This window comes from Diachasmimorpha longicaudata, chromosome 3 (genome assembly GCF_034640455.1).
Source record: "Diachasmimorpha longicaudata isolate KC_UGA_2023 chromosome 3, iyDiaLong2, whole genome shotgun sequence".
Classification (NCBI taxonomy): domain Eukaryota; kingdom Metazoa; phylum Arthropoda; class Insecta; order Hymenoptera; family Braconidae; genus Diachasmimorpha; species Diachasmimorpha longicaudata.
In genome coordinates this window covers 7462847-7487744 of record NC_087227.1, presented here as the reverse complement: position 1 = coordinate 7487744, position 24898 = coordinate 7462847, and the positions used below count along the sequence as shown (strand labels likewise).

Below are 24898 nucleotides of genomic sequence, written 5' to 3'. Positions count from 1 at the left end.
ACTTTTATCTCTATGCGAACATTTGTGCTCGAGAATTGAAGGATTTATTTATTTCATTTTAAAGAAATTTGTTGCAAGTTCTCTTGAAATTCTTTCTCTTATATTCCCGAACTTGCGGGAAGGGGGGGGGGGCTTTTCTAGAGAGAGAGAGAGAGTATTAGAATTTAAAGCAACTGATCTAATGGAATTTTCGAATATTCGGTTGTCCGGAATAAATATAATTGGCAGAAATATATATTTTGTCATCAGCGCAGAAGCTACGGCATAATTTGTCTTTGACAAGTGACCAAAGTAAACCATTAACGCTCGCTCATCAGAGAAATTACATCCCCTGTGTTGTCGCCCTCTCATATAATCATCATGACGAAGAAATTTTTTAATTTCAAAGGAGAGCAGAACGTCGTTGTCTTTCCTCTAAACTGGCGAGAAAATGAAGCTTGTTCCGCCTCGAGTCACGAAAAATATCTTGTTCATGAGACGTCTTGCTCTTTTTTCTAATTAAAAAAACCTTTTTAAGCAGAAATAACTCTGTACTTTAAGACATTTTCAATCTCATTCATCATGAAACTAATAATACATCCGTGCATTCATTCCCTTAAACATTGTTACATGTTCTCGGAATTAATAGAATCTTTCACTTAAGTTACAAATTCATTGATTCTTCAATAATTCGTAGAACTTTGTAATTATTCTACAATATCCTCATAGCAATAATAACAAAATAAAAAGTGTTTTCAACACTGTACCTCCTACATTCAGCTCTACAATCTAAAGATATCTGTCAGCTGGGCATGATATAAAAAAAAAAATTCACCATTTTTCAGTCATCAAAAGCCGCCGTTTCCCATTTTCCCAAATGATCCTCCATCTGTCCGGAAATTTTTCCACCAACGCAAGTTGCAAAAAGCTATTACACCCATTCCAGAATCACCCTCCCCTCCCTCATTGCTTTATGCCACGTCCCCAAGCGACATACGCAACGATCCAAGGGGAGGCTACCCTGTAGCCTGTTATTTGTTTTATGGTCTACGATCTTATACGATGTGAACACTTGCGGAACTCGTTTTCCTCGTGCGCTAATATACCAAACTTTTGCGCGAAACTACCACCACCACTCACCCCTACCCTACCCACCCTCCTGATGTTTGTGTGTATGTGTGTGTGTGTGTGTGTTGTTCACAAGCCGTGAAGCCATGCAGTTGTTATTTTCCATGGATACAAAACTCTCTTGAAAAGCACAAGTCTTAAAAGCGCGTGAAAAATAAAACTAGAGACACGCGAGCGAGTGCTCCTGGTGAGGAGGGGGGTGGGGGGGGGGAGTGGGATAGTAGAAGTAGGCAATGTCTTTTGGTGCTTTTTAAAGTACCTCCCGTTGTTCATTCGTAATTTCCGCCTTAACGCTCCGAGCCGCTGTATATTTCCCACCCTCCTCCATCCCCTCGGGCTACCCCATTCCATCATACTATTGTTCGGTTTATTTGTATGACGAGTTTAACGGTTGCTGTAAATATTTATTGCATTGTGGGGAGGGATATTGGATTAAAATCTATACAGAATGAATTTCGTATGATCCGATGTTTGGTAAAAGTCATGGGAGGATTGAGGAGATAAATGGATGATATGCGGAAACTATTTGGGGGAGGTAGGTGGTGAAGAGGGAGGTGTAGTGGGAATTATTGTTTTTCATCGTGAATATTCGACTGGACGTATAGGCGGCAAGTAAAATGGATATTTGGATGATATGGGAAAAGCAGTATTTCAGATATGTGTGAGATTTAATGGCTAGTGCATTGTGGTTTGGTGATGTACTGATTCTAGACCACTGCTCTCGGATAGTTCTATGAATATTAATGTGCGGTTTCAATAATAATACTTGGATAATTCAAATGTGATTATTGAATTTAACGAATCAAGTGGAGAGTATTGATGTCAGTATAATTGAGTCATGTCAATAATATTTTGGTAATTGATTGGTAGCAATGACAATTTCATGCACAGAGAGAAATATTTCGTTGTTGATATAATTTGATTGGAAAAGTCATTTAAAAAGGGCTTAAATTATTTTACATGCAGGGATTTTCAAAAATGGATATCTATGTCACCGAAAATTCGTCGATTGTGTATCAATTGCGAATCATAATATTTTCTTTCATCCGTCAACTGTATCCGTTAACGTCGAAATGAATTGTCCATTAAAAAAATATCATCGAATACCACGGCTCATCAGCATGATACACGAGTCGTAGCATAACAAACCCAGTGGATAGGGAGGGGACAGGGGAATTGGGAATGGGATGCTGTACTGCTTTTAGAATTGGACGCTTGAAATGGGAAATAGCCAAGATCGTGTTATGCATACTGAATACATACGGAAGCACATTCTGATGCATAACGTGCACGAAAAATTGATTTATCGGTTAAAATAATGCCAAATCCTTTACGATGAATATACCTTTGGAAAATTGTTTAGGTTTATCCTGTACCATTTGTCCCATTCCACCATTACTCATATCTATCCAATAAAATTTGTATCCCCTCGTGTCTAGTTTATGATATTTTTATCTAATGCCGTTGAATTCTTTATGTTTCAGGTATGTAATCACTGACACATTTATCGCCTATCGTCTATTTACAACTGTTAATCAAGACAGACAGGTAACTTACAATTTACACTAGGGAAAAAAGTTGTACAAGAATGCGCTCAATAATTTCTAATGCTTCTTTTCGACTTTTTTCTGCATCCACGGACTTCTAAGCGATGTAATTCACCATCTCGCACTCTCATAGAAATGATTTCCATTTCCCAAATGTGCCAACTCACCACTAGAATTTTCCACTTGTTCGAGAACCCGATATGAAATATCTGAATGTAATTCCCACTCGTTCTCACACGACAGCATTTTCTCACATCCCCGTTCACTCGAGTGCTTCCCTCCTCCTCTTCCTCCCCACCCCCTCATTGATTGATCTCCACCCCCCTACTCACCAACTTCCGATTCTATCCCCGGAACATTTACTATCGACTAAAGAATGCGCATTAATTGCATTCAACCCGCGTCGGATGTTCATTAATCCCCCGTCCGTTAGTTTATTTGAAAAATCACTCGACATGATACAGACTGATTGGGCAGTTGGTGGATACATCAGTCTAGTGATAAAATTAAGATGTGAGCTTTACACTGACCCATTGGAGACAAGGTTCACTTACGTGCCCTCACGAGCGAAACAGTCTTACTCATTCTATTTGGCATTTTTACAATAGATTTTTTTTTTTCCCGAGATAGAGATCCTTCTTTGTCGCGGTCTGTAGGAGTGTCTCCCCGTGGATAGATTTATCGTGGCTTTTCTTGCTGGCTAAAGTTCCCTCCTACCTTTCGTTTGTGGTTATCTGCAATCTATACCTTCTCCCTCCACTGTCCTCACGAAACTCACACAGTATTCGTTTTCCGTTCAACCCTATTCTCCGAAAAATCCAAGGGCTTACCCCCCCCCCCTCTCACCCTTAAGAGATCTATAGAATTGACAACTCGCAGCTTTTCTGTCTCCAAGTGCTTTTCTTTTCTTCTCAAGGTTTTTCAGATATCCGCCAACAACCAGATTTATCTTTGCCTGGCAATGTGACTCATTTTTTTTCTTTCTGAATTACTTGTGTTGTTGAGGGTTTCGGTAGCGCATTATGAAGATCAAGTTCTTGATCGGTATGATATCGATATCAGTTGTAGTTGTCAGGTATATTTCAATCGGGTGTTAATATAAATAAGATGAATGTAAAATGATGAGGTTGGGAGGTTTTGGAAAGCTCAAAAATTCACTTGATGTCTTCTCTTTCTGTTGAGGTGGTAGGGTGGCTTGTATTTTCTCGACTAGGATCAATTTCCACTGAGATATTTTGAATATAATGTTTGACCCTCGAAAATGGTATCTCATTAGCTCTTGAACTAATGTAACTTCATGTCACATGACAGTTGAAATAATACCAAAACATTGTTGAAGCTTTTGGGGTAGTGGAAAATGTACGCACGTTAACCTGTACCTAGTGCAGGAAGTGAGTGTCTTGGTTGGGCTGTTTCCCTACCAGTTTCCGGTGTTATGCACCAACAGTTCAGACTGTGTTTAATCAACTGAGCATCGTCGTCCAATTGTGCGGGTGTCTGGCAGCAGCAGGAACCGCCGTCACCAACCACAACTCCCTGAGATGGATTAAACTTTTGCGAATGTGTGTTGTGAGAATTTTCGGATGAGGGAGGGTGAGTCCCGGATAACACTGAGTGGCACGGTATTCTATCTCATTAGGAATTACGTATTAATGAATCGTTAATGTGAAGCAGGTGAATAGTCAAGCGATTGACGATTTTTCTGGTGTGAGAAAAATAATTGAAATATCGATGGTCAATCGATCTGGTTTCATTGAGATCTTGATTATCATCTCTACTGGTGTCTTATAGGTGTAGTCCCTAAATATTCCATTAATTTCTTGTCTAAACGGGATTAATGTCTTGATATAAGACATCCTGAAATCGTAAATTTTATTATTTTAATATTTTTTATTATCTCATCTGCATCGAGTGAATGTCCTCGATACTCTTAATTTCCGTTCTAAAAAAATCTTCATAACCGATTGGATATATATATTTTTTTTTATTTTTCAATTTAAATTGAAAAACTGAAATTGAAAAATCCTCGATAGTGGAAACAATCCATGGAAATTTAATCAGCCGTTGGGTTTTTTTTTTCTCTCGTTGAAAGTTTCCTCATTCAAGTTCTTGAATAAAACGTACGATGATGCTGTGGAATTTTATGGGCTGAAGTTATTTTATTATACTTGTGAGGGATAAAGCAATATTGGTAAATATAAATCTTGTTTGCTGATTACTCAATGTGATAAGATGATCAAAGAGAACATCATCGGATAGATGGGGTGGGAAGAACATAATACCCTAAAGGCGATATCGGAGAAGTTGGATTCTGTACAACACGAAGAGAGGCATTCCATAATACCTGCGTAACAAGGGCTGCATAATACAATGCACATGCCTCTCAAATTGATATTGGATATACATCAATGGTGTAATTATGTATCTCATATCTGTCCAGAAAAGAAGGCACGGATGACTGAACGTTCTGAAATTTCTCATGAACGAATCATAATGAGTATTTTTTTTTATTAATATTTTCATCTCCCTCCGTCTTCATTTCACCCAAATGTCAATTATCAGTCGACATTTTCCTAATATTGTTCTAACGTTTGTAGTCAAGAATAATACAATTCACATTCTGAGGTCTGAAATTACTAATTCCAACCTAAACTGTTGGAAACTTCAGATTTGTCGAATCCCCAGCTCCCATTGGAGAAAATTGCAAATTTACTTTATCAATATAAATCAACTAACTTTTCCTCGATTATAGAAAAAAAAAGACTCTTCAACCGGAAATTAAAAGTCCCCCCTCCCCCCCAACACACTCTAGGGAGCTTGACGCATTCGTCTGTTACAAACCTCGGTAGAGAAAGCACTGATATTGGATAGGGTACCCAGTAGTATGTGACTTCGACGAGTTCAATATCTGAGCACGTACCAGCTCGATTGTTCTTATTGTAATGTATCGCAACGATTATTGAAAAGAATGTGAACAAAAGGGAATTGAAGGCGGCCGAGGGGCACCTCGAGTGTGCGCTTGTCAGAGTTATTGGTCGCGTTGCTTCTTAACGCCTTCCAATATCAAAGTTAATATTACCCTTCCTCCTCCCTCTCACCCCGTGGCTCTCTTGAGGCAACTCCTCAAGCGTGGTTGGTATGATTAGATGGTGCGGTAGGGGTTCTCCCTTGTTCACCCTTCCTCTCTCCAACGTCTCCAGAGTTTTACCAAAACCCAGGAAGTTTCAGGAAAGTTGTTCAATATATTACGGCCGATAGTCTCCCTCCACCCACCCCCTCCCACCTCCTTTTTTTTATTCGTACCTCTTTCAAACATTTCCGTGTATGACTCTGAAGAGAAATTTCACTCGGTGGTTTATCCTGAGGGGTTCAGGAATTTCTCACAACTCTTGCAGTTTGGCCGGCTATTCTCGGGTACTTTTCGTACGTGGAATAAATTCAGATTAATAGGGGTAATTTTTTTTTTTGTGAGTTGGAGTATTATTTCAGGGGTGTTTTTGGGTGAAATGTAGAGTTTCTAAGACGTCTTGGGATAAGTAATATTTTTTTTTGTCGATTGAATGATTTAATGATGGAAATTTCGAAAGTTTTGAATTACGATTTCTTCAGGAGACCGAATAGTTTCTTAGGACCTTCACATCCAAGTCAGACATTTCTTCTGTCTCAATTTAAGACCCTTGAATTTAAAGTTGCAAACATCTTAAAACTGCAAATAAAAGTGTTCTAATTTCAACCCCCAATTTTTCTACAGTTGTGGCAATTTACATTCACAAACGTGAACTGTAGCGTAGTAAAAATAAATAGGCCAAAGTAGAATGAAACTGGCCTATTTCAAGTTTTGATTACTACGAAAATATGCCAGTGCATTATCATCATAGCACCGACGTAGTTGGACATTCAGGTCAGACGAATATTTTTGCGAAAGGCTTCGAATTCCTCGACAGTTGCAAAAATTCTCACTCCTATCCTCCACCCGGTTTGTATGCAGGGCTTTACAATGTACCAGGCGTAGTCTCTTTGAGTTAGGGTGCAATTATGTCACAGGGTAATTCTCGTACATCAGGGCTGTAATGGTGTGGAATCCCTTCTGATTCCAGCATCTCGCCATTGCGATATCCACACTTTCCACGTTGCATGATTATGTGTGTCTGTATTTCCCAGATCAGTCGTCCGTTAAAAGGGACAATTGCTGATGTGTGCAGGTGTGTAATGAATAAACCATTTGCTCTCATCCTTCAATGGTTAATTAAAAAGGTAACATTTGATGAGTCAATTGTCTTTGGAGCCAAGGATGGAGCCAAGGATGTGCTATTTGGACATCCTTTGGATGTCGACATTTACCTTTTATCTCTGATGAACTCGATTTTATTGAGTCAAAATAAATTTTCTTCCTGTCGTTTCATCCTAATTTCTTCTTTCTTACTGCGACGTGGGCGCACCATTTCAAAGATACCCCATGATCAGGCACTCCCGTTGCCCAAGGAAATGGCTGAGAAGAGTATTTTTTTTTTCCCCCTTCTCCTCTTTGTCATCCGGGTGACTTGAACAGGAGAGTAAGTCGTTATCGTTATCAGGGAAAGCTCTTCAGAGGTGGATTCGAGTGACGCCAGGGCGACGTAAGGAAAAGAACTTTAAAGCCGGTAGTGATTCATCATGCAACCTCTAGGTGGCTTCAGATAAAGGTAGTAGATGCATACCCCAGAGAGTCCTTCCTTTTTTTTTTATTCACTTTCTCTCGTAACTCTTGGATTCAAAATTTTTCAAAGCCGACAGAAATTCTGCCTCCATTTGACTGATTTCACACATGTGAGACTTCATGACTTGGATATACCGTAATAATGATGAACACTGGGTTATGCTTGGGGAAGATTCGCAACTTCCGATTACGGTTGGTATGTTGTGTGCCAGCTGTAACGATGTCTCCCTAGTAATTAGGCAACTTAATCACCACCGGGTCACGTTATCTTAATGGTGGACGTTATGTCCATGACATTGTAACAACCCTTAGCTGTTGCGGTCAAATTGTTCCGATAAGTTAGGGTTGTGCATGAGCAACAAAATTGGTAGGAAGATGATGGGGGAGGGAGTCTATTGTTCAGTTCTGTGATCTAATATTGTGCCATTTCAATTTATTTATTTAAACGATCTCTTGCCCCTAAATTTCCGTAGTTTTTACGGTCTCTTATTGGGTGCAGTAGTTAAATTTCATTGACAATTATTTCAACTTCATGATGCCTGTCCTTTCTCTACGGCTATTGGTCCATCTTTGCCCTTTGAAGAGTCAGGGTCAAGAGGCTCGCAGTGAATCAGCCATAACCAGCGAATTCCTACGAATTATGATTTTAATTTCACTCCAACTGAAACTCAACGATAATCGTGGGGGTTGGAAAAATTATACGATGCCTTTCTCCCAACTGTCGACACCAGAGCGAGACTCAGCCATGCCAGATGATGATAGGGACCTTTTGCCTTGTGGCACTCTCGGACTGCCGCCGGGCTATGCATCCAATTCCATTTCCCATTTCAACTTTTCTCATCTCTAACAACCCTCTCCCTCCCCCCCTCTCTCTCAGCCACGAGAGCTCACGGCAATAGAACTTAAATACCACCCACCGTAATGTTCAATCATTATTACAGCTATTAAAATATCGCATAACGTGGGGGGCCAGTGAATTGAACAAAAAGAAAAATGATAAGTTGGAAGAGCGAGTTGGGAGCAATTGTGGTATTTTCACTTCTGATTCCTTCGGCAATCTGGTGATTCGATGGTACTGGAACGTAACAGGAATGAGATGAACTTTATTGACCAAGTGAGAAAAAGAAAAAAAGTCAATAAGATTTGGACAAAACATTCCTCCAGACCAACTTTTTCTTTATCTTTGAATTGTCAGTGAAAATAAGAAATATCTAAAGAACGTCTTCTGATCTTTGTCAATGTTGCAAGCGTGTAATGTGGTACAAATGGTGGATCTAGAGCAGAGATTAACGAATTCCTCAGATCTCCGCGAATGTTTGGAGCGCAATTCGTGACTAAGTGAATTCCCGAGATTGTTTTCATTCCTATCTGGAAGTTGCTCTCACAACGCGTGACGACGAATCGAGTTCGTCTGCAAGCTTCTTTTTCATTTATTTTCTTAGCTATCTTTCGTTTATTTGTGATTTCAAGCTCTAATGGTAATGAAATAGTTCAACAGTCCACAAATTTGAGAGGAGGTATTCTTCAATAAGTCAGAAAATACCAAAAGCAGAGAAATTCAATTAAGATAATTTTAATTTTTTTAATGGCTCGTGTCGAGTTACGATTTAAAATTGAATTGGCGGGAGGGGTGGGGGCGGGGGGGGGGGGAGAGGAAAAATGTCATTTGAAGGCAAGATGAAGGTGACAGAGTAAAGCCCATTTATTCAGCGGTTAACCACGCTCAATGCCTCCCTCACTACCCTACCCGGGTATCCCAACCATAGAGGAAGACGTTATCGTGAGCTACCGTAGTCCGAAAAGCATTCTATAGTGTTCGGGGGAAGCGGACATAACAATCTCAAGTGGGTAATGGACTTTTCAAGAGTTGCCTTTCTGACTAGGATTGGAATAGAGGCGGTGCAACAACTCTGGCCCAAGCAAGCTGATGTTCATGGCGTTGGGCCAAAGTTTTTTTTTTTTTTTTTTACAAAGGCATAGGGATGGCAGTTCCATTGAAGTAGAGATGTGTTATACCTAAATACAAGAAAACTCATTCTTACTTGGGTGAGAGCCACATGTGACGAACTGAAATGTTTCCAGTTTCGCAAGCTTGTCTCCTGATGACCCTGGACAACAGGACGTGAACTAATAATCATTTGTCAAGATAATCCCCCTGTGCTTTTGGGAACTTTGGTAAAACGCAGAGGACTTTCGCCCCAATGATCATCATAAATTATTAGCTGTTGTAATTCCACTTCACCTCTCGGTTTAGATGTGTTACATCCAAATGGAAGAGAATTAATTCTTAGTTGGACGAGATTCCCTTGTGATAAATGGAATTATCTCCAGTTTTACAAACTTGTCTTGTAATGAGCCTGGACGTTAGGGTCATTTACCTCCACTTTTGGATACTTTGATAAGACCTAAGAGATCCTGGTCAGAATCACCATAAATTCGTAAACTTTGCAATTGTTAATTCACTTTGGAATGAAGGCTCATAATTAGAAATTATCAAATACCTCGAAAATTGATTATTCAAGGCTCATTCCAATGGATAATTTCGAGGAAACCACAGCCCTTGGCGCATTAATCCCCGGGAAATATGATTATCCATTCTATCAACATGCTGAATTAGGACAGTACTCATCAATGCTCATCAAAATCCTGTGGTTTCAATTCACAAATAATCCCCTAAAAATGAATTCCCTTGATCATCAGCATATTGGATTGACATAGAACTATAAATTTCCCGTACCACGAACAAGAAGCCTCGAGGCGCAAATTAGTCATACCCTCCAGCGCTATTGGACGATAAACGTAAATAGTGGAGATTAGCTCATTAGTCGAACGCTTGTCTCGTAATGGAATTGATGTGCTCCAACAGCTAACTCCTCTTGTACATATAATCATCCCTTCATCCCGCGTCCTCTTCTCTTTGCTAAGATGCACATCTCAACAAGCCGACGATGTGGAATGGTCGAACAACCCTCACCTCTCCCACCCCTCTTCCCCATAATGGATTTCGCTAATCCATACATGGATTATTCGTGCGAAATAATTAGTGTTGCTTCAAGGATCATCTATAATCGATCAACTTTGTGTTGGGGAATTGGGACAATAATATAGCGCAATTGTGTTGGATCACTCGACTTGTTGAGAAGTTAGAAGGGATGGAAATTTCATTAGTAGTGATGAGTGATGAACAAGACTCTCAACTTGTTAAATACATGAAGTACATGACAATAGAGCCAACGATTGCATTCTTGAGAGGTTTCATTGGGATATTCAGCGGGTAATTAAATCTGGTATTTGGAGCTATTGGATTAATTAATTCAGGAGAGGATTAGAGATATAATAGTCGGGGATGAGTAATTTGAAAGACAATTTTCAATGGTGAAGAACATATTTATCACCTCACTAATTTTGTTTGAAAATTTTTAATAATTTCATGGCTCAGTTCATTGTCACTTGAAATTTATATTCGAGATATTTTTAGTGAGTGATGATCACATTATCAACTTCGTGGCACTTGACTTGAATATTTCCGAGAGTGAAATTTCATTTCTCCAACTATACCAACTTCATCAAACACTTTTGGACGCGATTAGAATAATGTCAAGTTAAATATAGAATCCAAAATGCGGGTAGGTGAAGTTGAGAGAGATGGACGTAATAGGATATTACTTGCAGGTGTGACACGGTCAGAGGGTGTGCGCGTGGACGCGATTATATATATTTTCCGTTAAACTCCCCCGCCGGGGGGGGGGGTTGGAAACACTAGTGTAAGCGAGAAGGTGAGTAATAAGGGAGAGCGGAAGGTGGGAAACTCGGGCTACTCTCACCATTCTGCTTCTATTTGCCGAAAGCTCAATGCAGTTTCGTACATCCGTGCCACCACATATCATGTAACTTTGCTCGCTATTTACCGACTTGAGAGTCTGCCTGTGGCAGCCCCTTCTCTTTGGTGAATGCATATTCCAATTCTTGTAGAAAAATCGCCAAAGTTTCACAAACCAAATCCATTGATCTTAGTGAATTGTCTTTATCACGTTGAACTATGTGATTTGTTATGTGTATGTACTGATGATAGTCTGATACTGGAATCTAGATAGTTATTCATAAATTTAAGGTGATGATTTGATTTTTTCGTATATCGAAATATTCGTATTTTATCACGGATATCGCACTCTTTACACGATACTTTCTCAATTTCTATCTCGGGCGAACCATTCCCCTAAGTTTACCCAGAGAAATCGCCTCTTGCTTCCAAACTATTCGTATAAGAAATCATTGTGATACATTGCTGGAACATTTCGCTTCGGAATCGCATATACGACTATTACTCCAACGCTTTTCATGATTTATAATTCTCAAGTGGAAAAATGAACGTCTCCAAAGGGCACCTGAAGGCTTTCAGGTCATATTCAGTATAATTTTTATAGCTTCTTCGATTCTACGGCTCCCAGTGACTTTAAATCTCTGAAGAACTGAATTCAGAATAAGTCTCAGGCATCCAATGTAATTGATGATGATGTGATCATCGTAGAATTCACATTTTTTTCTTGTTTTCCCCCTCAAACATCCCGATGAATTCTACTGAGTAGACAATTCATTACTTTCCGTTGAAGAAGTGATAGAACTGCTACGAAACTCGTGAAAGGATTTCTCCCACACATTCACAATTTTCATTTTCAATTACCTGAGACTCCGACGAATAGTCCTTTGTTTCCGACGTTTTCCTATAAGAAATCATCGTGATACATTACTGGAATATTTCGCATTGGAATCGCATATACGACTATTGCTCCACCGTTTTTCATGATTTATAAGTTCTCACGTGAAAAAATGGCCCACGATAAATAATATCCTGTTACATTTCCAATCATATTTAACACTCCTATACCTTTTTCGATTTTTCAATTCTCTGTTAACCTGAAACAGCTGAAATAATTCGAGTGATATTGATAATCATGAAATTAAAAGTTCTAGTTACTTTTCATCTCAAACTTCTTGATGTATTCTATTAGATAGAGCACAACTGATTACAACAGCGCACGACGAATATTCTCATGATGTTGGTTACCCTTGAATAAGGAACATCACATTATCGAGAAGTTGGTTGGGCGGCATGAGAGGGGGAGAGGGAGGGGAAGAAATGCCAAGAAACTTGTCAAAGGATTCCCCACGCCCATTCGAGATTTTCACTCTCAACTACCTTAGACGCTTCTTAACATCGCTAAACTTTAAATTAGTATAGCATGTTCAAGAGTGTTAATATCATCGGTTAGAAACTTTCTGACCCGCCTGAAGTCCTTCATCTTGATCCTTCTGGCTTCCTTTTTCCGGATTATTCTCCCCATCATCTTCGCGCCTTTAACTACTGCTGGTTGTGTGGAAAATGATCTTCTTGATAAATTATTTTGAAGAAAAAAAATATAATTGTATATATAGATATATATTCAGTTTCATATTAATCTCGTGGAATACTTTACCATTAATATTTTCAAGACTTACCACCACTCTTGACATTTTATCCCGTATAACCATGCCAACAAATCACTCCATAAACTGTCTTTATTAACGTCGTGACAATATTCCATGGATCGAGACATTAAAGCCATTCACGAGAGTAGCTTTCAATACCACGTCAGGGGCTGTGAAAATTCATTCGTTCAGGGGTGTGGAGAAGGGGGTGGTAGGGCGGGGGGGAGGAGGAGGAGGAAGAGCGCTTACGCCCGCGCGTTACATCGATAGTGATTTATCGTCAGCCGCCTTATCCGCAGAGTAGCGCAGGGCGCTCGAGAATCGATCAGTTCTGGTATTTTGCCCTTTTCCCTTCTCCCTTCACACCTCTTTCCCACCGTGATTTATAGTTGGGACGCTTTGTGTAGCCAACGCACTTCAAACTCCGAGGACTATTTCTATTGAATTGAGAGTGCTACTGGTACACCAGTGGGAGTAACATTAGAAAGTTTCAATTGATCAGTTACCCTTACATTTAGCGCATTCTGTCAATTATAACTATCACCAAAAGTTTTAACATCAGATGGGATTGATGGTCGCCATTGTGTGCATTGTCAATAGTCAGACTTTTATATCTCGAAATGATATTGTTGGCTGATTGAGTTTATTCAGTTGATTAATTTCTAATGAAAATTTTATAATGTTCTTCAAAATGGTGGTAATGGATGAGGTATCGTAGGATTGACTTGTCTGCGAAGTTGAATGTTGGCAAATGTCCTCTGTAATTTCAGGTATTTTGTCCCAAAGAAATCGCTACCCACTCACTGAAATTTTATTTGCAATAATTTTCAATATCCGATGGAATTGATGGTGGCCATCGTGTTCGTTGTCTATAGTTGGAGAAGAAATTTTCTCTCGAGATAATTCCTCCGGTTGATCTGGTATTTTGTGGTGATTAATTTCCACTGGTGGTTCTCATAATATTCCCCCAAAATGGTGATAATGAATGATGAATCGTACGTTGGCAGCTCGTTAACCTAGAAGCCATCTCTCGAAGCGATGACTTCTCATGATGTGTGAGGACACATTTCAGGGTGAAATGTCTTCGTAATTCGAGATACAATGATACATGTGAGACCGAGACCGCACGTTTACCCGACAGTGGCAAGTTCTGGCAATAATTCGCACGACGTTGGACGGAAGAGCGGAGGAACGGTGGAACGACGCTCGAGACATTTTAATTATCTTTCGAGCAAGCATCTCCGCCCTTAGCTCGTATACCTCTCCCTCTTCTAGGTTCTACTACAAACCCCGGGGTCCATATACTATTCCCCACTATCTCGTTCGTGTACGCGGCCTCGTAGATTTACGATCCACCATATCTTACGAAAATGAAACGATATTCTTTGCCTGGATAACACTCAAGAGGCAAAACTCGAGAGCTTGTGAGTGTTATATTGTTTTCGGCGACAGAATGGCTTTGTGTTTGATTAATTATCGTTCTTGGGACATTCACATGTGAAATTATTGTGATTATCATTATTAATAGGATGTTTGAGATATTCAGAATGTCCGCGGAGAGGATATTCAATAAGAATTACATGAAAAATTTGGTTGTTCTGGGGTAAAGTGTTGGCCAGAAAAAAATTAAGCCGAAGTTGTAAACGGAATAAATGATTCGTGAATTTTACGGTTATCGAGATTTGAGGAAAATTTTTTTTTTCTATCTAGAGTCTTAAATTCAGATGCATATCAGCCTCTACGTCTCGCTGTGATCTCTCGAATTGGCTTGAGATTCCGATTATCCCACTTCAAATCCAAATAGTCACATCCTCTGGGCAATCTCGTGTTTCTCCCATTTATCCAAAAGTAATTACGCTTGTCTTATTTGTGGAGGGGGAGGGTAGGAGAAACCCCGGGTATCGGGTGGCATTTGCTGGTAATGTCCCTGCTGGATTTAGAGCTTGCAATTAACAGATAAAATCTCACTCCATCTTTTCACCTGCTGAATATCTCGTTCTTTTGAATTTATTTCATAGAATTGAACCAACGATCTTATTGTGAGTCCGGTAAATTTTTTATCTCGCGTGGTTTTTTTTATATTTATTTTCAACTTTATTATGATGATGCTCTCACCTTCGATTGGGTTTTTATCATCGTTCCAACAATTTTCCACTATCCAGGGGTGAAAAGTATTTCAAAACTTGGGATAGGGGTGAAAAAGGGCTGTGAATTCGAATGCCACCTACATTGGCACTTCATGGAATGCGGAATAAATTTCAACCGCGTTTTCGCAACGTTTTTCGAGATAAAGGTGTGCAAACTTTTACCCTTTCCGCATACCTGAACCCTTCCATTCTCAATTGTAGATTCTTGCAATATCGGAATCTTATTGTGGTTTTTAAAATATACAGTGCAATCGATATTTTTTATTTACATCTGCCATGTAAGAATATGAAGCATCAAATTTTCTTGACGATTGGAGGATCTTCGTTTTTACTTTTCTTGCAAATTCTGGAAGGGATTGACACAAAAAAATATAACGTTTTTGTGTTTTATCGTGATTTAAATGCTCACCAAGTTTCTTGGTAATGCGATCATTTTTATGCATTTTTAAAAAGTTTTATGGTTCTTTTTAAAAGTTTCGAAAAAAATGTAAAACATCGTTAATGGAAGGGAAGTTGAAGACGAACACTTCGCTCCTATTCCATTTACATACCCTTAAGACGGTTCATCTCTTTAATTTCGATTTTTAATCACCTTTTATTTTCATCTCTTCTTCCCAAAATAATTGTCATGGTCAACTAGTCTTGAAATTCAAACGGAAGAGACAAGTGGAGTTTCACGTTTTGTCAAAGGACTAACGGAGGATACGAGTACAGAAGTTTGGAAGGGTCAAATTGTAGAGCTGTGTGAAGCAATCACTCTTATACTGTCAGCATTCTACCCTTAAACACCAAAAGCCCACTGTGAATTCATTCACTTTCCTCTCAAGTTAATCCTAAATTCAATCCGTCAACACTTGAAAATCCCTCATCGGTCCACTTTACGACCACTAAACAATCATCCAAACTGCACATTAAGCATTGACACTCGTTGGTTTAAAATAGCCACCAACATTTCTGCTTATCTTTAGATCACCCATGTACGAATGAAAAGTACATCTCGAGAGTGATATGACAGAGACCAGACGTGCGAATTACCACAAAACGCGCGTGCCTCAAGCGAGAGCCAATTCGCGTCACAGTCCCTTGGGTTAACTCAGCCCACGGGTGTGTAAACTAACGAGAATCTCTTCCTATATGCTGAATGCACACACATAAAGAGAAATAGGTACTCATGTACATGTGAAAAGGGTCGTTCTCACTCCAACTTTCTATTCCTGTGCATTTTCTCTTTGGGGACGAAGCAACGTGCGGCTTTATTGTAGCAATAAGAGTTATCGCCTGGTGATAACTGCCCCCATAACTCTCCCCGTACAATGAATACATTCACGGCCGAGGGTTTTCACGTTAAACTCACCCCTCACCCCCCTCGCGATCCACCCTCTTTCTCTCCTCCACTGGCCCATATTCCTTTTTTTTTTTTCTCGCAGCTACGTTTTTTAGAGTTAACATCGATGTTGGGAGGACTCACGTTTTGGTTGCAGTTGAATAATTCAGGTTTCGTGATAGCGGAATGGAGATTACGAGGGTTTGGGAATTACACTCCCACGAATGTTCGAAAATATCCACTGGAATTAATCTCAGGCGAGGAGTTGATATTTAAGATTATATGAGTGAGAAAAAATTGACTAGTTTTTTTCCTGATAATGCTATTTGAGCAACTTCTTCCAGCAGTAGGTTTCCATAAACAGAATGAGCGAAGTCAGAAGGTGATAATGATTTAATGAAAATAAGGGATGTTGTTTGGAGATTGGACATTGGTAAAATTAGGGGGTTGTGGGAGTCACATGGGAGGAACATTCGGACGAACTGAAAGGGACGTGCGAATGTAGCAGGAAAATCAAAGGGTTGTAAGTGATTAGATGAAATGATAATTAGAAATCAAAGAGAAGGGGGGAGGGTGAAGTGATTAGGAGAGTGAAAAAATTCTCGAGGGACCAATGGGAGGGTCAAGAATAGTTATCAAGGATTAAATTGAGAAAAGGGCCAGGGGAGAGGCGAGCGGAGTTATAAGGGAGTTCGGAGGATTATTGAGGGCGATGAAAGGGAGGAATGAATCCATTCTTAGGAAATTAATCCCTAGATTTTAATTGCACATTTTTACAATGTTTATTATTCTCTCATTTCGACGAAATTATCACATATTTTGTTTTCGAGAAATCAGTAGAAACAGTCACGACATTTTCGATCCACTGAAGTAGTATATTGTGTTACGAGTGCGTAAAGAACGACTTTTTTGCACGCACCCTTGACACATCCTCTTTTCGAATTGAGGGGATGCTAAATACCTGTCCTGATTAAATCTCAACTCAAACGCAGTATTTAAAGTTACATAGTCAAAGGTAAAATTAGCCTGTTCTTTCCTGATGGGGACTACCCCAAGAACCACCCCTGACAATAGGTTTTCACTCCCTCTCACCCCTCAGAGGTGTTTCATCTCAGTCACTACACTTTATTCCACCCCACTTGTTGTTCTATAACACCATTCGAATTTTTTCATCCCCTTCATGCCAAAACATTGAATGCAACCGGGGTGGAATGCTATTCCACCCTGCAAATACTCTCAAATTCCAAATGGCCCGTTATTCCAACATGAAAACAAAATCTTCCAAAAAAAAAGATCATCTGACTGTGTGAATGCATTAAAATTGTAAAACGCCCCTGTGATTTTCTATGCTAACGACAATGTTGTGTTTTTTTTTTGCAACTCCCTGAATGCCATTTCATATCAAACAATATTGGTGGGGCCACAATAAAAATGTTTCATTTGCATGGAAACGATTCGCAACTGTTTCGGTGTATCGTACGGAGACTCGTTTTGCCGGGCACTATATGGCTCCTGTATAACCCTCTCTTTCCCTCCACCCACTAGCCAAGTTTGTCTAATCCCTGGAGCGATATTATAGTCCAGCAAACGATCTCATTGGCTTTGGGCGAGCTCAGTTTAGTCGATATCAAAGGAGAAGGGGGTGACTATTTCGAGGCAAATGTCTTATATTGATAAAACTTTCACGTGGGTGCTTTGCCAACCATTAACGAACATTAGCATTCAGGAACATTTCATATGGCGATGTGACTGGGTGATTTATTAACTATATGAGACAACATTGATGATCGCGAGGCTTTTTAAATGATAAAAAATATTTGGAATATTCAAAAAACAGAGGATTTCATTTTTTAAGTGCTACAAATATGATAATTGTCATGAGGGTCAAAGGGGAGACACAATCCATATCATCAAAAAAAAAACAAAGTTCATGAAGGGTAAGGGTTAACGTACAGAGATGATCAAGAGGATCGAATAGTTAATAATATATAAACGTGCAAAAAAAGCAGTCACATTTTTTTTCCTCATGCAATCAAAACTACAACCTCCCTCCAACATCATGCCCTAATTATCTGATTTCCGTGAAACCCTTAACGTTTCACCTTGCGTAGGTGCATAATGGATATGGGAATTATCATGGGGCTTTGATAATCTGGATTCATCCACTCGCTTCATTCCATTTTGACATATAAGTAGCACTTTTTATTTTCAGTGAGAGGCGAATCTCCCAGCTTCTCTACTTTACCACCAGCATCAAAGCTTTTTCTGATTCTGGGAATAATTTTTTACCACCCACTAAACCTCCCACTCTTACTCGACCTCCCTCTGCCCCCCTGCCACCCTCGTGAATTCATTTGATATTCATATTGGTAAAATAGGCTGCAATCAGTCAGAATCCATTTCGAATTGTAAATTAATGGGTCCTTTGACGGTATTACAAGCCCCTGGGGTTTGATATTTCATGTAACACCTATACAATATCGTAATTCCGATGCATAATATTTTCTGTTTGAATTCATATGTCATCGTGGTAGGGTTAATCGTCAGTAATAGTCGGTGATGTGTGTGGTTCAATAGCAGTGACATCGGGTGTGATGAAGCCCCTGGAATGCCTCCCATTCATGAGCATCATCTCCAGGTGTGATACGCTGACCAGCGAAATTGCATTTGGGGTGGTTGAAGGGGGTTAGGAGGGGCGGGAGGGGAGAGATGTCCAACGCATTTACCAGATGATACTGAACAGCTTCAATAATAAATCATGATTCATGAATTGGAAATAATTTCTTGGTTTATTAATGAAACTGATGTCTCCAGATATATCTCATTCTTGTTGTCCATGGGAACAAACAGAATAATAAAGTGGAGTTGGGCACAAACCTCCATACTCTACCGTAAAACCTCATTCATTAATAAATCAACTGAAAAAAGTGCAAAAACCCTTTCGATGTTGAGGGATTTTGGTTAAAACCCTCATGTGACCTCTCTATGAGGGGCTTGGGATGCATTGGGGGGTCATCTGGGGTTTCTTGAAAGCAAGGACTCTTTAGGACCTTCATTAGGCCTTCGTAAAACTCAGCTTTGACCTCGTGACTAGGACCATAGGAGAACTATACATATAGGTCATTTGAATGGTAAAATTCGAATTCTTTAGCCCCACCTGAACAAATAAATCAGTTTAAAAAAACTTGCTGGAATAAAAAAAAGCAAGTCGTCTCTCACTGAAAACAGTTTCGTGGTAATTTTATTGGCAAACTCTCGGATCTCTTGATAGCCGTAATAAAACCAGTAATATATAACTGTCGTCTGGTGTTCGCCAGCACGTTCTCCCGATCTCGTTTGAAAACTCCATTTTTTCCCTTCACGTAAAGTTTTTCTTGTTTTTTTCTTTTTTTTTTCTTGTTCAGAAACAATGGTATATTCTTAACGGCCATGAGTCGCCGGAAACAATAACACTATTCTTGACATGCATCGTGCACGTAATGTCGTTGTGCTTTATTAACCCCTGATTCGCTGTGCAAAACTTGAGAGTATTACCTCATTTCTAGGGAATGCCATTTTCCTTAATCAGTTAAAAGTGTTCTCTCCTTTCACTTCACAAACTCAAACTTTTCCTGATTATGTTTATCCATGAGACATTAAACTTTCCAAAATGATGAGTCCTTCAAGAAAATATTAAGAGAAACCTGAAAGGATTTTCTTGTTCTACGTCTGATTAAAGGAGATGAGACGCCCAGTTTATTTCAAACTTTCCCAGACAATGATTTATTTCTCATTATGAATGAGAATATCGATCAACACAATATCACGGTGAATTATAATCAACCGGGGGAAAAAAAAACATGATGAAAGAAAGTATCGGTAGAAATGTGAATCACAGCAAAAGTTTTGACACACTGTACGGTAATGGGAAAATGATTTCTGCTATACCGACTGTGTGGCCCAAGTTTTGCACTTGTACCCAGAAGTGCACGGGGGTAGTAGACGTCAGGGGAAACTGGTGCGGTACTGGCAGGGAGGGTGTTGGATACGATTTTCAAGAGGATAGAGAAGGAGAGATGGTGGCGAGAGGGAGTGAGCAGCGAGTGGTTGGTGCATTATTGATCCTGGTGTGTGCGGACTGGGCAAAAAGAGGAGCCTCGAGGTTGGGCCAAGAGAAAGATAGAAAGCGTTTGAAGGCTAGATATCCCTGCGCAACGAGTCTGAAGGTACAGGGAAGATTACTGTCGTTTGCGTCAGGAATGTGTTCATTTTTTTCGGTTCAAGTTTTTTTCCGAAAATCAAAGGAGGAAGTGACATTTTAGTTGTCAGAAGTGTCGGACAATTTCAGAGACAACTTTCTTCTACAAAATTCACCAGACACTTTTGTCACGAAAGATCCATTTTCAGTCACGTCAACTGAGATATAAATTGTTCAGATGTTATTAATTAAATTCAAACACCTTTTGATGGCTGTAAATTTCCAGTAGTGGCTTAAACTCCGATATTTTTCAAAGTTTAAACCCTGTTCAGATGCTTGGATCAATACTTATTGAAACTTCGTTGATGGTAGCATAATTAATGTAAATGTTCCTGATTAATGCAGAGTTGTGCCATTTCCGAGCGGCATTCAATTCAAATATTCAGAGATGTACTAAGATTATCATTGATGTTCAGTAGCAACTGGCAAATCCTCTGCTAATGGGTTGTTGGCGAAGTTGATGATCACTTCAACCCACGATTGAAGTTTTTGCAAATGAACTTCCAACGTCGGTGCAAATTATACAAAAAATATGAATTCGCATTTCATCACTCAAAGCAGCAAGAAAAGTCATCAAATGTCGTGCACGAACATCTCCCAATAATCTTCTCCATCTCCAATTGTTTACCACCCCATCACCAACCACTTACTGCCCCTGCCCCGTAATTTTTTTCAATTTCTGAGTGGTAAAGTCTCTTGACAACGGCAAACACTTTCACGAAGAAATGAATGTATAAATGTCACGTGTCACTGACATTGTTCGCGAGTCAGAACGAGGTACGTGTTAACACCCGTGAAAAGTGTAACCAAGCTCTTCCTGACTTTTCTCATAGCTTCACATACATGTATATACTTGCACACTCGTGTCAAGTGGACAGAAATCTAATGAATGGCTTGGTGCACTCAGCTGGAGAGACTCAAACGGCCTGCACACCTTTTTCAGGACAGCTCATAAACAATAATTCAATCAGTAATTGAAATATCGTGATAATTATTATTCTCAAATGTGTACTGAGAGCTTCATTACATATCCATTAACCTCTGGGAATAATTCTCACGATTTTCCATGTTCCTAGAACCCCCATGAAGTTTGGTCATGACCACCATGAGTTCATCCCACTCCTTGTGACCTCTCTAAAAAAAATTCTGTGGAACGTGGGCTAACCTTTTTCGGAATGAACTTGCCAAAGTTGCTCCCATGATCCGTCGATATCCTCTTCGTGTGCGACCCACACACTAACAGCTCCTTCAACTCCAAAATGGTAATTTCACCATTCTCGGAAGACTTTGTTCATTTAATAATAGACCTTTGCCTCTCTCCCAATGAATTAAATAACCCTCCCATAAGTCTTCATTGGTTCCACAAAGACTCCTGGTACATTTAACCGTCAGACTGGGATATATATTGCCACCCCTCCCTCACTTCTCCCGTTCTAGTAAAAACAGCATTACCCTAAATCGAGAGTAATTAGCGAAATGCTGGGAGCCATACCCGAGACAGAGAGAGAGAGAGAAAAGAGAGAAATGTGTAAATAGCCAAGGTTAGTGTAGCACTGAGAATCCCCGGGAAGTCTGTTGCTATCCATGCGGTACCAAATGTTTCACAAACTACTGCACCGGGTGGAAGTCTTTTCCCTCGGTACTCTATTTATTTTTACAATTTTTGTTTTTTTCATTTTTCCTCTGCAGTCAGACAACTCGCACATTGATAAATACTACTGGGTTTGTGGTCGTCTACTTCCAAAGGGCTGATATATTTTTTTTTTTCATTCCCCCCGCCCTTCTTTGTCATTTTATATTCATTCCCGGCTGGATGAAATTAAATAATGGAATAATTATTATTTACAACTGTTTTCTATCCCCATTTCCGTGAGAAAATGTTGCACAGTGTGATAATTTGATAAATGAGGTGCTTCTCCAGTGGCAGAAATCAAATTACTTTGAGGGAAAAAAAGAGTATTAAATTTACTTTGCCCAGAACAACCAAGATAATTTACAATTTTGATTTGAGAATATTTTGAGGTTATGAATTATATCAAGATTCCATGGGGAAAATCCCGACGAAATGAAGCATAGGAATTAGTGTATGATTTATTACCCAGACGTTAGGTGAAATCTAGTGTAACCCAAATTCAGTTGAATCTCGGGTCTCGTGAAATACGCATGATTTAGCGTACAAACACCGGCTGTCAAGGGTAGATTGATTACGACTGATTACGTACTAGTGAAGGAGACAGTTTGGTTTATCAGCGTACTAGTTTCCTATACAGCTTACGTGAATGCAGTAGATATTGTGTGACGATTAATTGTCAAATTAAGTTTGTCTCAGTCGAAACACCAATTATCGGTTCAATTTTGATGTTACTAAATTACCTGTCAAATTCCCGGTCGAATGGGATTTTATCAAGACCTAATGACGATCACATCAGGGTCATCACTTTTCATCAACTCGAGACGATTTTTGCATGACCTGACGAGGGTCGTATGACCACATAAGGGCGTGCTAACCCTCCAGCATAGCGAGGCTGCATCTGCTGCGTGTGAAGAAGTCTAATTCGATGAATTTAGGGCGCCATTCCGTGGATTAATATTAAAGTTAATTCAAACACCCGCGTATAAGACACTCGGAGAGAAATGAGGCTTTCCAGCCCAACAAATATGGATTCGCGATCACAGCCCACAATAGGTTCAGCAATATTCGCGTACCGCATGTTGAAGGATAATGAGACTCGCGGCATTGAAGAAAAGTGAGCAACGGGTAATGCACATGAGAGGAAGGGGGACAGAGAAATTCTCCAGGAAACGAATCGTTATCATAATCAAAAAGCATCGAATAATGGATAACCATTACTGTGGCGCATTCTGGAATAGATGGCTCGATGGAAAAAGAGTACGAGGTGAGGAATTGCTATATGCGCAACGATGAATTTTCCTCTCATCTCTTTTTGCTTTTCATCTTCAACGGATCATGATGAAATTTACAAAGAATTGACTTTCACGTCGACGCGACGGTATTCACTTGAGATCTCGAAGCCATTGGAATGCAGATTTCAGAGGGAATTGGACCTTTGAAAAGGCGGTTTTGAATATGCGAATTGAGACAATAAATTTCTCCATCAAAATCGTTCAAACTGACATCTTTAATCCGACATAACTCATCATACATTATCTACAAATAAATATACGTAAAGTAATTGTGGATAAAAAAGGGGACCTCTAGAGGGCATTAGTCCCTCGTTTCATCCCCCTGGACATCTAATTTCTACCTAAAATATCTTTTCGTTTATCAACGTGAGGATTGAACGTATAATATGACCTGCATATTCACTCGATCGATCATATCCAAATAAAGGTCATGAATTTTCAATGAAACTCCCGGTTCTCATAACTTCAAAGAGAATCATCATCCAAAATTCATCTCTCTACCTACGAAAATATCTAACGATATGTATTTAACAACCAAAATTCCATAACCATGCGCTCCGTTGAATCGTTGAAGTTATCCTGCACGTAATATAAATTATCCATTTGCATGAGTAATTGCTAATTTACCAGCCAAGAATGACACAGATCCATGATGCCAAGTACCCAAGTAACTCAACGAATAAGTATCACACATATACGATGGCAATATAACGTTGAAGGAAAGGGGGGGATGGGGGGAGGGAAGGACGCTAATACCCATCTCATAAATTTCTGCTTATCTCGAGGCAACGTGATCCACGCGGTCCATTATCATGCTAATTCATGATTACCTGTACTTCTCACTTGTGCCAATGTACAGTGTCTAGCATTTGGGTAAGTGGCTTTGGCTACGACTGACTATTCCCTCAACGTCAACTTATCATTGATATCATTTCTATAATTTGAGTTGATGATTTCTTCGTTTTAATGAAATATTTTTTCGTGGAAAATGAGACAAAGTACGAGGTTGAATTATTATCTCGGTGGAGAATAATCTCCAGTGGCAGTGGGAGAAATAAAGGCAAGATGAATTCACAGGGTTCGTATATGTATGCTTCCCTTCCATTGTCACAATCGCTGACCGGAAGGATCATTGTCCCAGTAGAACATTCCAGTCCAGTGTGGCTTTCCTTTGAATATCTCGTGTTTGCTGGTTATTTCCTTTCTTTGTTTTTTCTTCTCCTCCCCATCCCATCTCAATTATGTGTAAACAAAGTGTTTTCCGATTTTTCCATTCAACTTGAAAATGTCGTTGTTGGGATTGGCGCATGCCCAGAAAATTCACCCTCACCGGAAATTAGGTTACGGGTATTATTTTTTGATACGTCATTTCTTGGTGCCATGTTTTTTTCGTCCCGTCTGCGGGAATACTCTCATTATATCCAATCTGTATATACTCAGCTATGTACA

The 24898-nt window shown here is 39.6% G+C and overlaps 1 protein-coding gene across 2 annotated transcripts in view; it reads left to right on the top strand.

Moving 5' to 3' along the window:
• Positions 1 to 24898, top strand: part of Mib1 (mind bomb 1) — a 146436-nt gene that overhangs the window by 33602 nt on the left and 87936 nt on the right. The window lies entirely within an intron of this gene.